General features: G+C 49.3%; 2 non-coding genes and 1 pseudogene across 2 annotated transcripts; 1 reads left to right on the forward strand and 2 right to left on the reverse strand.

The window, feature by feature from the left end:
• Nucleotides 1-14,614, reverse strand: part of LOC135889359 (zinc finger protein 850-like) — a 452,984-nt pseudogene that overhangs the window by 323,029 nt on the left and 115,341 nt on the right.
• On the reverse strand, nt 3,080-3,160 carry TRNAS-AGA (transfer RNA serine (anticodon AGA)). Its single transcript has one exon. It is a non-coding gene; the product is annotated as a tRNA-Ser (tRNA).
• TRNAK-UUU (transfer RNA lysine (anticodon UUU)) lies at nt 6,219-6,291 on the forward strand. The gene has a single exon. It is a non-coding gene; the product is annotated as a tRNA-Lys (tRNA).

The raw sequence follows: 14,614 nt of genomic DNA on the forward strand, positions 1-14,614 counted from the left end.
CAATGAAAGAGCTCATCTGAATGAGTGGAAGGACACGGTTTCAAAGTATAGGAAAGATGCCAGTGAACGTGAGGACAGGAGGGACCAACGTGAGGACATGAGGGACCAACGTGAGGACAGAAGGGACCAACGTGAGGAGAGGAGAGACGCTCAAGATGAGAGGTGGCGGCAGGAAGATCAGAGGAGGCAGGATGCAATGCTGGGGCTGCTGCGTGAGCAAACAGACATGCTCCAGCATCTGGTGGAGCTTCAGGAACGGCAGCAGGATCACAGACTGGCGCTACAGCCCCTGTATAATCCCCCTCCCCATTTTTCATACCCTCCTCACCCAGACGTGGGGGAGGCTCCGTGCACTCTCCCATTCCACCCCAGTGGACAGTCCAAGCAAAAGGCTGTCATTATTTTAACCTTTTTTTAGTGGCCTTTTCCTTCCCTCTGATCCGCCTCCCAAACCCCACCCGGGCTACCTTGTCAGTTCTCTCCCTCTTTTTATAATCAATTAATAAAGAATAAATGATTTTTAAACGATAGTGACTTTATTTCCTTTTAAAGCAAGCTGTGATCGAAGGGGGAGGGTGGGTTGCCTACAGAGAATGAGTCAATAAAGGGGGCGGGTTTTCATCAAGGAGAAACAAACAGAACTTTCACACGGTAGCCTGGCCAGTCATGAAACTGGTTTTCAAAGCTTCTCTGATGCACAGCGCTTCCTGGTGTGCTCTTCTAATCGCCCTGGTGTCTGGCTGCGCATAATCAGCAGACAGGCGATTTGCCTCAGCCTCCCACCCTGCCATAAAGGTCTCCCCATTACTCTCACAGAGATAGTGGAGCACACAGCAAGCAGCAATAACAATGGGGATATTGGTTTGGCTGAGGTCTGAGCGAGTCAGTAAAGTGTGCCAGCGACCTTTTAAATGGTCAAATGCACATTCCACCACCATTCTGCACTTGCTCAGCCTGTAGTTGAACAGCTCCTGACTCCTGTCCAGGCTGCCTGTGTATGGCTTCATGAGCCATGGCATTAAGGGGTAGGCTGGGTCCCCAAGGATAACTATAGGCATTTCAACATCCCCACGGTTATTTTCTGGTCCGGGAAGTAAGTCCCTTGCTGCAGCCGTTTAAACAGAGTAGTGTTCCTGAAGACGCGAGCGTCATGAACCTTCCCTGCCAGCCCACGTTGATGTTGGTGAAATGTCCCCTGTGATCCACCCGTGCCTGCAGCACCATTGAAAAGTACCCCTTGCGGTTTATGTACTGGGTACCCTGGTGCTGTGGTGCCAAGATAGGGATATGGGTTCCATCTATCGCCCCACCACAGTTAGGGAATCCCATTGCAGCAAAGCCATCCACTATGGCCTGCACATTTCCCAGAGTCACTACCTTTTGTAGCAGCAGCTCAATGATTGCTTTGGCTACTTGCATCACAGCAGCCCCCACAGTAGATTTGCCCACTCCAAATTGATTCCTGACTGACCGGTAGCTGTCTGGCGTTGCAAGCTTCCACAGGGCTATCGCCACTCGCTTCTCAACTGTGAGGGCTGCTCTCATCTTGGTATTCTGGCGCTTCAGGGCAGGGGAAAGCAAGTCACAAAGTTCCATGAAGTGCCCTTACACATGCGAAAGTTTCGCAGCCACTGGGAATCGTCCCAGACCTGCAACACGATGCGGTCCCACCAGTCTGTGCTTGTTTCCCGGGCCCAGAATTGGCGTTCCATGGATAGAACCTGCCCCATCAACAACATGATCTCCAAAGCGCCGGGACCCGCGGTTTGAGAGAATTCTGTGTCCGTGTCCATGTCCTCATCACTCTCATTTCCGCGCTGCCATTGCCGCCTCCTCCTTGCCTCATTTTTCTGGTCCTGGTTCAGCATAAACTGCACGATAATGCGCGGGGTGTTTACAATGTTCATGACTGCTGTCTTGAGCTGAGCGGGCTCCATGCTTGCCATGGTATGGCGTCTGCTGTGTTCACCCAGGAAAAAAGGCACAAAACGGTTGTCTGCCATTGCTTTCATGGAGGGAGGGGTGTGGTGGTACCCAGAATCACTTGCGACAATGTTTTTTGCCCTATCAGGCACTGGGATCTCAACCCAGAATTCCAATGGGCGGGGGAGACTGTGGGAACTATGGGATAGCTATGGGATAACTACCCACAGTGCAACGCTCCAGAAATCGACGCTAGCCCCGGTACATGGATGCACACCGCCGAATTAATGTGCTTAGTGTGGCCGCATACATTCGACTTTATACAATCTGTTTCCGAATTTCGAATTCTGTAAATTCAGATTAATCCCATAGTGTAGAAATACCCTAAGGGGAGGAATGGGAAGAGGGACACAGGCAAGGCTCTGTGCTGTCAGAGCTGGGAAGGGGGATACTGAGGAAGCAAATTGGAATCATTGCTTGCTGGAAGTTTACCCCAATAAACATTGAATTGTTTGCACCTTTGAACTTCAGGTATTGCTGCTCTCTGTTCATGCGAGAAGGACCAGGGAATGGGAGGGTGAAGGGATAAACCCTCTAACAAGTACGTCTTTCAGGGTGTGAAAAATCCACACACCCTGAACCAGTATAGTTAAGCTGACCTGAACCCTGGTTAGATAGTGCTAAATGAAAGGAAAGATTGTTCTGTCAATGTAGCTATTAGAGGGATGGAAAACCCCTCCACTCACTGTAGCAACAGTCTATTCCAAAGTGCTATAGCAGTATCACAACAGTATTTTAAGTGTAGCCTGCCTAAGGGCTGTTCTGTTCTACACTGGGGGAGGGGATCGATCTAAGATACGCAACTTCAGCTACGTGAATAGCGTAGCTGAAGTCAAAGTATCTTAGATCGACTTACCTGGTGTCTACACAGCGTGGGATCGAGGTCCACTGGTCCCCCATCGCCTCTGCTACAGTTCCGGAGTCGAGAGGGAGCACATTCGGGGATCAATATATCGCATCTTAACGACACACAATATACAGATCCCCACCTGCCTATACGGCTGGTAGTGCAGACATACCCTAAGAGGGGGACCAGATCTGGCTCTGTGGATGCTCAGGCACTAAGACAACAGCAATGACAATACACTAACATTTCCATAGTTGGCAGGATTTGAACCTGCGTGGGAGACCTCAATGGATTTCTAATCCATTGCCTTAACCACTCAGCCATAACTACTTGATATATAGTTACTTCACTACACAATGATTCTGTTCGCACAGAATTGTCACTTCAAATTGCTCAGTACAGCTTCCCCAACACACTCACGGCTGTGCATTAGTGTAAGTGTGTCCATGGCTGAACAGCAAGATTTCCTGCCCATTTTCCTTCCGGCTGGAGCATGATTAGAGTGTGTTTGTGTTTAACGACATTGCTATAGATTGTTGTTCACTTCCCACTTTGACAATTCAGACAGTCCCTTTCCTATTCAAATCTCTAGCATATCATTCCATTTCTCTGGGGCACCGAAATTTTTCAGGGGGTTGGTGCGTGAACTCAGCCTTGCATTCCATCCTTGATGTTTCATGGACTAACAACAGCAGCATAAAGAAAGAGCTGAGCCAATATCTCACTGTTAGAGGTGAAGGTGGCCATGTCCCCTCTGTCTGACCATTGCCATTGCAGGAGAGAAGGTTTCAATAGAATTGAATGCCCTGGCTCAGACAAGAGACACAGGGAGGTTTCGCTGTTCATGGACCCGTGCAAAGGAAATTGTGTCTCTGTGTGAAATTGAGGAGGGAAATGAAACATCCACATGGTGGCCCAGTGCCCTAAGGAATGTGGGTGAAGGACTCTGGCTGAGAAATTATTTAACAGGAATTTGTATCAATGTATTGCCCTGATTAAAAGCTATAGCTAAAAGGCAGCCACTGTTGTTAGCACTTGAACCTCTGTAGGGACACCCCAGTGGGTGTCAAGTCCATTGCCTTAACCAGGGGTAGTCGATTATTTTATCAAGATCTAAATTTCTTGGTCAAGGTATAGTCAATGTCTAGACTCCAGAGAAAATAATACACTGATGATAATAAGAAGAATATAGAAAGATTTTGCAGTCACTATGGGCATAACTATGATGATTGTTTCGTGTTTTACTCTTTATATCTGGCATCTTTCCCTTTAGTCTTGTAGTTTACCAAGGGTAAAACTAAACATCTCTTCAGATACAAGGGAGTGTTTGTGTTCACTCCTGTTAGCTACACGGCGGTTTGATGTAGCTGCTTTCAATCCTCCGGCTCTGCTGGGATAAGTAACATTTCTGGCTGTCACTGAACTGAAAAAGGGAGATCATTTTGTGACAGGGAGAGGGATGCCTCCTCTTAAAGGTGTTTGTCTGGCTGGCAGCCCTGGTTCCCAGGTCTCTCCTGAGGGAAGAAAGTTTCTGTGCAAAATACCAAAACTTTTAACAGAGAGGAGGGAAAGGCTATGGCCACATGATGGGGCCAGTATGTACCACAACATGGTTCTTTTATGTGGGATGACTCTGAACACTGACTGATCTCCACTCCCTTGGATTTGAAGAGATGTTTAGTTTTGCACTTGTGAACCTATAAGGCTGAAGCCATTTTATGGATGAGGACACTACGATTGAAGGGTTATTTGATGTTGTAAACATTGTTAAAAACACTTAACTTAAACTTGAACTGCCTGTTATTAAAGGCTGGTTTCCCCAATCAGTTCCATAAGCTCTGCTAGAAACGCCCTGGGTTCTCTCATGCCTCGGTGGGAACTAAAGGGAATCGTCCCATGCTGCCCTTGGCTCCAGGCTGATTTTTCTGGGGATGGGGACGTGGAATTGATTTGTTTGCTGTTGAGAAGGGAGCCAGGCCAGTTTTCAGGGAACGAGAACTCCCAGCATCTTCCCAGCCCAACCCAGGCTGCTGCCCTGTCCCAGCCTCTGTTCTCCTGGGGGCCCTGCAGGTTTGACTCTAGAGCATGCAGGGAGCAGTAGCTGAGGCAGAGGACAGCCTGGGCTGGGCAGCTGCTAGGAGCATAGCACCAGAGGCCTATACTGGTTCCCTCCTCAGCAGAAAACAATCAGACCCATCCCGGAACAGCAGCCTGGAGCCAAGGGCAGTGTCAACTGGGGGTTTCTCTTTTTTCTCTTCCTGGGGTGACACCTGGGGCTGTTTCTAGCAGAGCAGTTGGAACTGAATTGGGGAACCAGCTTTTAATAACAGGCAGCTCAAGTTTAGACTAATTTTGCTACAATTTTCTTTATAATGTCAAATAATTCAAAAGTAAACGGGCAGGAATTATTGGAACTCTTTCTCCTAGTGTTCCCGGCCCTAGAAAGAAATGGCTTTTTGGCTGTTCATGATAGGGAGTCAGGTTCGTTCCACTGTTCAGAATCCATGTGGATAGAAGCCTGTTGTGTTTCATTTCGTAAGTTCTGCTGCCATCGTGTGGCCATTTATTTTCCCTCCTGTCTGTCCAAAGCCCAGAGCCCAATTCCTCCAGGGAGAGAAGGACATCTTTCTTCTTTCCTTCCTAAACAGCCCGCTTCCTTGGATTGCCCTTTGCTGGGATCTGGATGGGGAACAGCCGTTTCTGAGGATTAATTTAACACCATTTTGGTTTTGATATATAGATTTTACAGCCAGACTAGATCACTATGTGCCTCTGCTCTGACCTGATTCATAACAGAGTCCAGAGAATTTTACGCAGTGACTCCTACATCCACTCCAAATCTTCTGGCTGAACGAGGAGGGCTCATTCAGAAAGTCATCATGTTTGGATGTAAAGGTGTGAAATGATGGGAAAATTGGCCCCTCTTTCAAGTTTAAATTTTGTAACTTCTGCATCTAGACCAGGGTGGCCAACCTGAGCCTGAGAAGGATCCAGAATTTACCAATGTACACTGCCAAATGTACACCTTTGTATGTAACTACTTAGTCAATTGTGAACCTTCCTATCATTATCATTATTACTTTGAAATAATGATGATGATGTACACTTGGCTCTATATCCTAGTGTGCCCTGGACTTCTACAGGTTGCATTAGCCAATCCAACCATTTGGCACTTGCAGATGGGTACCTCTGTATTGTGCCTGATTCTTGTACAGGTATAAAAGGCTGATAGATGCCGATATTTCCCCCTCTTTTTAACCAGCACTAATACCAAGCCAGGCTAGGGCTGGGAAGAGAAAGAGAGAGCAGCAGGTTTCCCCTATTGTTTCCTGCTCTCTTTTTCTTGACTAGTTTCTCCTCTGCACCAACTTGCTCTTTTTCTTTGTGAGCCTGGCTAGCTCAGTTGGTAGAGCATCAGACCTTTAATCTGAGGGTCCAGGGTTCAAGTCCCTGGTCAGGTGATAAACTACTCACCAAGATCTTAAAAATCTGTGTTTCTGGAGTCCTCTTTGACGTTACTTTTTCTCTTCAGGATTTTCCGTTTCCTAAAAAGGGCCTTTGTGTGTGTGGGATTAAAGGGGCAACTTCCTGACATCACCTATGTCCTTGCAGGTTGGAGGAATAAAAGGCCTTTGGGCATATAGCTTGTTCCTCCCCTGCACACAAACACACAGAATATCCCTAAGGAATTAGAATCACCTGCTGCCTTCCCCTGTCCTGCTGGATCACAAATGAGGATGCTCTTCAGCCCAAACCCATTTCCCTCTATTCCCAGTACCGCTTAGTCCCAACCCACAGGCCCTCCTATGCACACTGCTCCTCACTCCCAACCAGAACCTAGTCCTCTTCACCCTTCTCCTCTGTCCCAACCCACAGCCTCCTCCTATTCCCAGTGCCCCAATCCCAACCCACAGCCCCCTCCTCCTCGCACTACTCCTCAATCCCAACCCACAGCCCCTCCTATTCCCAGTGCCCCTCAATCCCAACCTGCAGCCCCCTCCTCCTCATGCTGCTCCTCAACCCCAACCCACAGCCCCCTCCTATTCCCAGTGCCCCTCAATCCCAACCCACAGCCCCCTCCTTTTTACAGTGCTCCTCAATCCCAACCCACAGCTCCCTCCTTCCCTCCAGCAGCAGGTGCTTCAGACCCCCCTCAGGAAGTTGTCTTCAAAGGTTTCGTGTATGAGTTTGCATGTGGATTTTACAGTATGTTGGAAATTTCTATATTAAATATGTAAGCAGGATTTGAATGAGCTCTCCCCTGACATCTAGGGATGAGCTGTGGAAGAGGACTTCTGGATCTGATCTCATTTGCATGGGCACACCCACCCTGTCTAGGTGCTCAGCATGATGGGATTGCTTGCCGAAATGATCACTTTTGGCTGGTGTTGGATTCCCAGTCTCCTTGTTATTGGGGCAGGAGAAATAAAGTGTTGTTATCCTTGTTGTGCGAATCGAGGGCAGCAGAACTGTGCTTGGCAGACCCCAATTGAGGGACTCACCCTCAATTCAATAGCACTTGCTAGGCAGGGGACATGGTTTCCAAAGCCAAGGGGCCTGGAGCCTAATACTAATATTTAGAGGTTGAAGCAACTTTAGGATAGGGTGGTTGCTGCTGGATAAGTGAGTTCCTAAACAACATAGTGAGTATGGTGCCTTCTTTTTTCCTCCTTTTTCCACCCAGGATGGGCGGAGAACTCTACAGATGCAACTCTGGGGTTGTACTGACTGAAGACAACAGCTATGAGTGGGGTGCAGAAAGGGGATGGCTCATGTTAAAGTACTTTTGGTTGCTGGACTTAAGAACCTGAGGGAAAAGGACACTGCTCAGCTTATTTTGGGCTGGGTCTTTTCCTTATGTTTATGTGTTGAGGCTGCTGACATGACTTCTACTAACCCTGGGCTTACATTGCAATGTAGACATACCCTGAGAGTGTATCTATACTGTGATAAAAGCCCTGTGGCCCAGCTGGCCTGGATCTTCTGAGAGGTTCCTGGGGCTCAGGTTGTGGGGCTAAGAACTACAGTGTAGACATTTGGGCTCAGACTGGAGCTCAGGCTCGGAGACCCTCACCCCTCATGGGGTCTCAGAGGCTGGGCTCAAGCCCAAGTGTCTACACTGTAATTTTATAACCCTGCAGCACAAGCCCCACAATCCTGAATCAACTGACCCAGGATTTGAGAATAGTGACTTGGGTGTGTTTATGACAGTGTTGACATAATGTTAGGGTACGTCCACACTGCAATGAAACATCTAGGGCTGCCCCATGCCAGCTCAGGCTCCTGGGGCTTGGGCCGTGGGGTGGTAAATTTGCAGTGTAGACATCTTGGCTCAGGCTCAATACCAGGGTTTGGGACCCCACAAGGTTGGGAGGGAGTTTAGCAAGCAAAAAAGGTAAAATGACAGTGGAGTATTACCGTATAGTCAATGGCATTTCTCCTTTGGTCTGTCTGCTTTGGGGCAGGGACAATAACACGTCTTGCTGCATTTATTTTAAAGGGTGGTTTAGGATATTCATTCTCACACATCGTGCACAAAGCAGGACTCAACCCTGGACATAAACTAAATGAGCTGCCCACAGATTCTGGCAGCCACAATGAGCCATTTGGTGTGAGAGCCCAGACCTGCTCCTGTCCCAGAGGGAGGGGATCATCTATGATGGGCTTGGAACACTGACCTATCAGCTCTTAACTCCCAAACTTTCAGTAACTCTATTATCAGTGCCTGTGAGTGTAATTTAAACCATAAGAAAAACCACACTGGGCTAGACCAACAGTCCATCTAGCTCTGAATCTTGTCTTCTGAGAGTAGCCAATACCAGGTGCCCCAAAAGCCACCCCACAAGGCGTTGAACCCAGGCACTCCTGTTTATGAAATAGGTGCTTTAGCCTCTAAGCCATGGTGCCTGCTGTTAGTTAAAGCATTGTGTCTGCCCACACCTGAATCTCTGCCCACCCCCACTGAGGCCTGACAAGTATTGCTTGTGTTTGGATTCTGCAAAGCAGAGGAGCAGGTGAAGTTTTCCTTGCAAGCTGTGTGTGTGTGTGTGAATCTTTGGCCAGGTCTGCACTACAAAGTTATTTCAGCATAATTATATTGCTCAGGTGTGTGAAAAACACACTACGCTCCCTCGGTCGGCAGCTTTTGGCTGGTGTACACACTGCAATGCCACGTATGGAGACAAAACTGCCCTGTTTTGGTGACAAAATAAAACCACCTCGATGAGAGGCCTAGAGCTTTTTGCAGCAAACTTAAATTGACAAAGTGTCAGAGTAAATGCTACTGGTCATTATATCACCACAACTGGCCTCCGCCAGTATCCCACAATGCCCGCTGTGAACTCACCTGCCCTGCATTCCTACTACAGAGGCATGGGCCCCTCCTCTTGCATAGCTCTGGGAAATTCTGCTGCTCTGCTCCGGCAGGAAGGAGCAAATCACTACCGTGGAATGCTGCTCTCTCCCGCACTACCAACAGAGAGCAGGTGGCGGGAGCTTCCTCATAGTGTGGGGGGCATCGGTGTCCGAACTGTGGTGCCCCCATTATGCTCCTTCCCCAAGGCCCCTCACTCACTTTGCCTGTTCTCCCTGAGGCCCCCAACCCCACACCACCCCTTCTCCCTGACGCCTCGTCCTACCCCTCCCCCCGAGGCCACACCCACAAAACGCCTTCCCCCTCCCCCCAAGACTCCACCCTGTCCACCCTTCTGTCGTTCATCCTTACAGCTGGTAAAAAGTGTTTGGGCCATGGCTGTCTAAACCCCCCTGTTCCAGCACCTCTGAGACAGAGCTAGGCAGGTAGTAGCATATATGTGTGTGTGTGTGTGTGTGTGTGTGACAGAGACTGCTGTGCTGAGCTGTGCCAGTGAGGGGCTGGTGTTGGGGCTGTCCCCCTCCCTCTGCCTCAGGACTGGTTGCTTCCAGCAGCTGTCTGAACTTAGAGGCAGCGTGCTGACACACTCACTGTTCTCTAACACACACACTCCCTCTCCCCCCCACACACACAGTCTCTGCCCCGCCACGCACACTTCAGTTGAAAAGCAGCTGGCAATGTAGTAGGATGCCCATGGGATAGAGAAACCGCCATCATGTGATGCTGTACTGGCCCATGAGGCATTGCAAACCCTTCCCAAAGCACCATGCAGCCAGTTGCACAGTGTGATAGCTACCCACAGTGCACTGCTCTCTGTGGCGATCCAAGAGCTGCTAACGTGGATGTGCTCTGGTCACGCAAGCCGCATAGTGTGGACACACAACAGCGGTTTAATTAAAATGCTTTAACTAAAGCCATATAATTCTGTAGTGTAGACATAGCCTGAGAGTGAGACAAGACCTAGATCCTGTTGACACCAAGGATTCTCAGGCACTGAAATTAAAGAACCACAAGTTCCTCTGTAGTTAGCAAGATTCAAACCTATTCAGGGAGCCACCAATGGCTATCTAATCTATCACCTTAACCACTCAGCCACAACTACTTGCTTTACACAGTTTTCTCACTACACTCTAGTTCTGATCTCACTGAGTGATCATTTCCAATTGTTTAACCAGACCAGCGTCCACAGATCATTCACTGCTATGCCATTGTGTAAGTGTGTCCATGGCTGAACAGCAAGAATTCCCGCTCATTTCCCTTCTGGCTGGAGCATGAGTGTGTTGGTGGTTAATGACATTGCTGTAGTTTGTTGTCCATTACCTGCCTTGATTAATCCTGCCTTAATTCAGACAGTCCCTTTCCCGTCATATCCCCAGTACATCAGTGATTGCAATAGCAGGGGGCAGGTTTTCTCTGGGGCACTGAGCTTTGCCAGGGGGTTGTTGGCTCCTTTCTTTCCTCACCCTGGAGTAAACTCAGCTTTTTATTCCACCCTTGATGTTCCATGGAATAACAATAGCAGCATGAAGAAAGAGGTGGGCACGGCAGGTCTCAGGGGAGGGGCAGAGAGGTGCAAGTGGTGTGCTGGGCTCGGCAGGACACGGGAGGGGCAAAGAGGTGTGAGCGGTGGGCAGACCTTGAGGCAGAGGGTGTAGAGGCACAAGCAGCAGGCAAGGAGGCCTCAGGGGAGGAGAGGAGCGAGCAAAAGGCAGACTAGCTTCTAAGGAGCTTTCAGCACTCATGCCCAGCCTCCCCAAATGCAAGATTTATGGGCCACCTATTCTCTGGGTCTTCACTAACCAAGCCCCTCCCCAAGCTATGTTGATGGGAGAAGCCCTCCTGTTGACACAGCGCTATCTACACCGGGGTTAGTTTGATATAACTGCATTGCTCAGGGGGGTATAATTTTTTTACACCCCTAAGTAATGTAGATACACCAACCTAATTTTGTAGCATAGGCCTGTCCAAAGAATCACTTACACACAGCTTGCAAGGAAAACTTCACCTGCTCCTCTGCTTTACAGAATCCAAACACAAGCAATGCTTGTCAGGCCTCAGTGGGGGTGGGCAGAGCGTCAGGTGTGGGCAGACACAATACTTTAAATAACAGCAGGCACCATGGCTTAGCTGGTTAAAGCACCTCTTTTGTAAACAGGAGTTCCTGGGTTCAACTCCCAGTGGTCCCTTGTGGGGTGGCTTTTGGGGCACCTGGTATTGGCTACTCTCAGAAGACAAGATTCAGAGCTAGATGGACTATTGGTCTAGCCCAGTGTGGTTTTTCTTATGGTTTAAATTACACTCACAGGCACTGATAATAGAATTACTGAAAGTTTGGGTGTTAAGAGCTGATAGGTCAATGTTTCAGTCCCCTTGCAGACGACCCTCTCCTCTGGGACGGGGCGGGTCTGAGCTCTTACACCAAATGCCTCATTGTGGCTCCCCAAATCTGTGGGTGGCTCATTAGTTTATGCCGAGGGTTGAGTCCTAATTTGTTCACAGTGTGTCAGACTGAAAATCCTAAACCACCCTTTGAAATAATGAATGCAGCAGGACATGTTTTGTCACTGCCCCAAAGCAGACAGACCAATGGAGAACTGCCATCGAGTCCAGGGTAATACTTTACTGCTGTTTTACCATTTCCACTTGCTAAACTCCCTCCCAACCTTCTGGGCTCCTAGAGCAGGGTACAGAGCCTGAGCCGAGACACGTACACTGCAACTTTACTACAGACTAAGCTGCATGATCCTGATTAATATGACACAGGCCAGCCGTGGGTGTTTCATTGCACTGGAGATGTAGCCTATTGTTATGTCTACACTGTGATTAAAACACCCAGGGCACCTGTCTCAAAGCCCGAGTCAGCTGACTCAGGGTTTTGGGGCTTGGGCTGCAAGACTATAAAATTACAGTGCAAACATACAGGTTTGAGCCCAACCTCTGAGACCCCACGAGGGGTGAGGGTTTCTGAACGCAGGCTTCAGTGTGAACACAAATATCTGCACCACAGCTTTAGTTCCATGAGCCCAAGTCAGATGACCCAGGCCAGCCATGCTGGAATCTTTATCACAGTAGAAATGGACTCTAAGGGTATGTCTACACTGCGAAATTAGGTCAAATTTATAGAAGCCGGTTTTATAGAAATCGGTTGTATACAGCCGATTGTGTGTGTCCCCACATAAAATGCTCTAAGTGCTCTAGTCGGCAGACCGCGTCCACAGTACCGAGGCTAGCGTCGAGTTCCGGAGCATTGCACTATGGGTAGCTATCCCACAGTTCCCGCAGTCTCCGCCGCCCATTGGAATTCTGGGTTGAGATCCCAATGCCCGAATGATGCAAAACAGTGTCGCGGGGGGTTCTGGGTACATGTCATCAGACCCCTCCCCCTCCATCAGAGCAAAGGCAGACAATAGATTCACGCCTTTTTACCTGGGTTACCTGTGCAGACCACGGCAAGCATGGAGCCCGCTCAGCTCAGCTCACCGTCACCATATGTCATCTGGGTGCCGGCAGATGTGGGACTGCATTGCTACACAGCAGCAAACTGCCTTTTGGCAGTAGATGGTACAGCATGACTGGTAGCTGTGGGGCTGGCAGCCGTAGGGCTGCATTGCACCAGCCCCTTGCCTTTTGGTAGAAGATGGTATATTATGGTTGGTATCTATCATCATCATACTGCAGTGGCTGTCAATCATGGGCACTTGGGCAGACATGCTCAGTCCTATTGAACTGCCTTGATGATGATGGCGGCTATCGCTCGTAGTATGCTATTTTCTGCCAAGCGCCCAGTATTTTCTGCTAAGCACCCAGAAGAGGCTGAGGGCGATCTGGGGGCTGGCAGACGTGGGGCTGCATTGCTACACAGTAGCAGCCCCTTGCCTTTTGGTAGAAGATGGTATATTACGACTGGTATCCATCGTCATCATACTGCAGTGGCTATCAGTCATGCTGCATGGTTGGCTGCCAGCTTAAGATGTAAAAAATAGATTTGTTCTGTATTCATTAGCTTCCCCCTCCCTCCATGAAATCAACGGCCTGCTAAACCCAGGGTTTTGAGTTCAATCTTTGGGGGGGGGGCATTCTGTTTGACAGTTGTTTGTGTTTCTCTCTGATGCACAGCCACCTTTGTTGATTTTAATTCCCTGTACCTGTACGCCATGTCGTCACTTGACCCTCCCTCCCTCCCTCCTTCCCCTGGTCCGTCAGATACTAGTTTCATGCCTTTTTTCAGACCAGGCGCCATAGCTAGCACTGGGATCATGGAGCCCGCTCAGATCACCGTGGCAATTATGAGCACTATGAACACCATGCGCATTGTCCTGGAGTATATGCAGAGCCAGGACATGCCAAAGCAAAACCAGGACCAGCCGAGGAGGCGATTGCAGCGCGGCGACGAGAGTGATGAGGAAATTGACATTGACATAGACCTCTCACAAGGCACAGGCCCCAGCAATGTGGAAATCATGGTGTTACTGGGGCAGGTTCATGCCGTGGAACGCCGATTCTGGGCCTGGGAAACAAGCACAGACTGGTGGGACCGCATCGTGCTGCAGGTGTGGGACGATTCCCAGTGGCTGCGAAACTTTCGCATGCGTAAGGGCACTTTCATGGAACTTTGTGACTTGCTTTCCCCTGCCCTGAAGCGCCAGAATACCAGGATGAGAGCAGCCCTCACCGTTGAGAAGCGAGTGGCGATAGCCCTGTGGAAGCTTGCAACGCCAGACAGCTACCGGTCAGTCGGGAATCAATTTGGAGTGGGCAAATCTACTGTGGGGGCTGCTGTGATCCAAGTTGCCAGGGCAATGAAAGACCTGGTGATATCAAGGGTAGTGACTCTGGGAAATGTGCAGGCCATAGTGGATGGCTTTGCTGCAATGGGATTCCCAAACTGTGGTGGGGCAATAGACGGAACCCATATCCCTATCTTGTCACCGGAGCACCAAGCCACCGAGTACATAAACCGCAAGGGGTACTTTTCAATGCTGCTGCAAGCCCTGGTGGATCACAAGGGACGTTTCACTAACATCAACGTGGGATGGCCGGGAAAGGTACATGATGCTCGCGTCTTCAGGAACTCTGGTCTGTTTCGAAAGCTGGAGGAAGGGACTTTCTTCCCGGACCAGAAAGTAACCGTTGGGGATGTTGAAATGCCTATCGTTATCCTTGGGGACCCAGCCTACCCCTTAATGCCATGGCTCATGAAGCCGTACACAGGCAGCCTGGACAGGAGTCAGGACCTGTTCAACTACAGGCTGAGCAAGTGCCGAATGCTGGTGGAATGTGCATTTGGACGTTTAAAAGCGCGCTGGTGCAGCTTACTGACTCGCTCAGACCTCAGCGAAAAGAATATCCCCATTGTTATTGCTGCTTGCTGTGCGCTCCACAATATCTGTGAGAGTAAGGGGGAGACATTT

This window comes from Emys orbicularis, chromosome 15 (assembly GCF_028017835.1).
Source record: "Emys orbicularis isolate rEmyOrb1 chromosome 15, rEmyOrb1.hap1, whole genome shotgun sequence".
Lineage (NCBI taxonomy): Eukaryota > Metazoa > Chordata > Testudines > Emydidae > Emys > Emys orbicularis.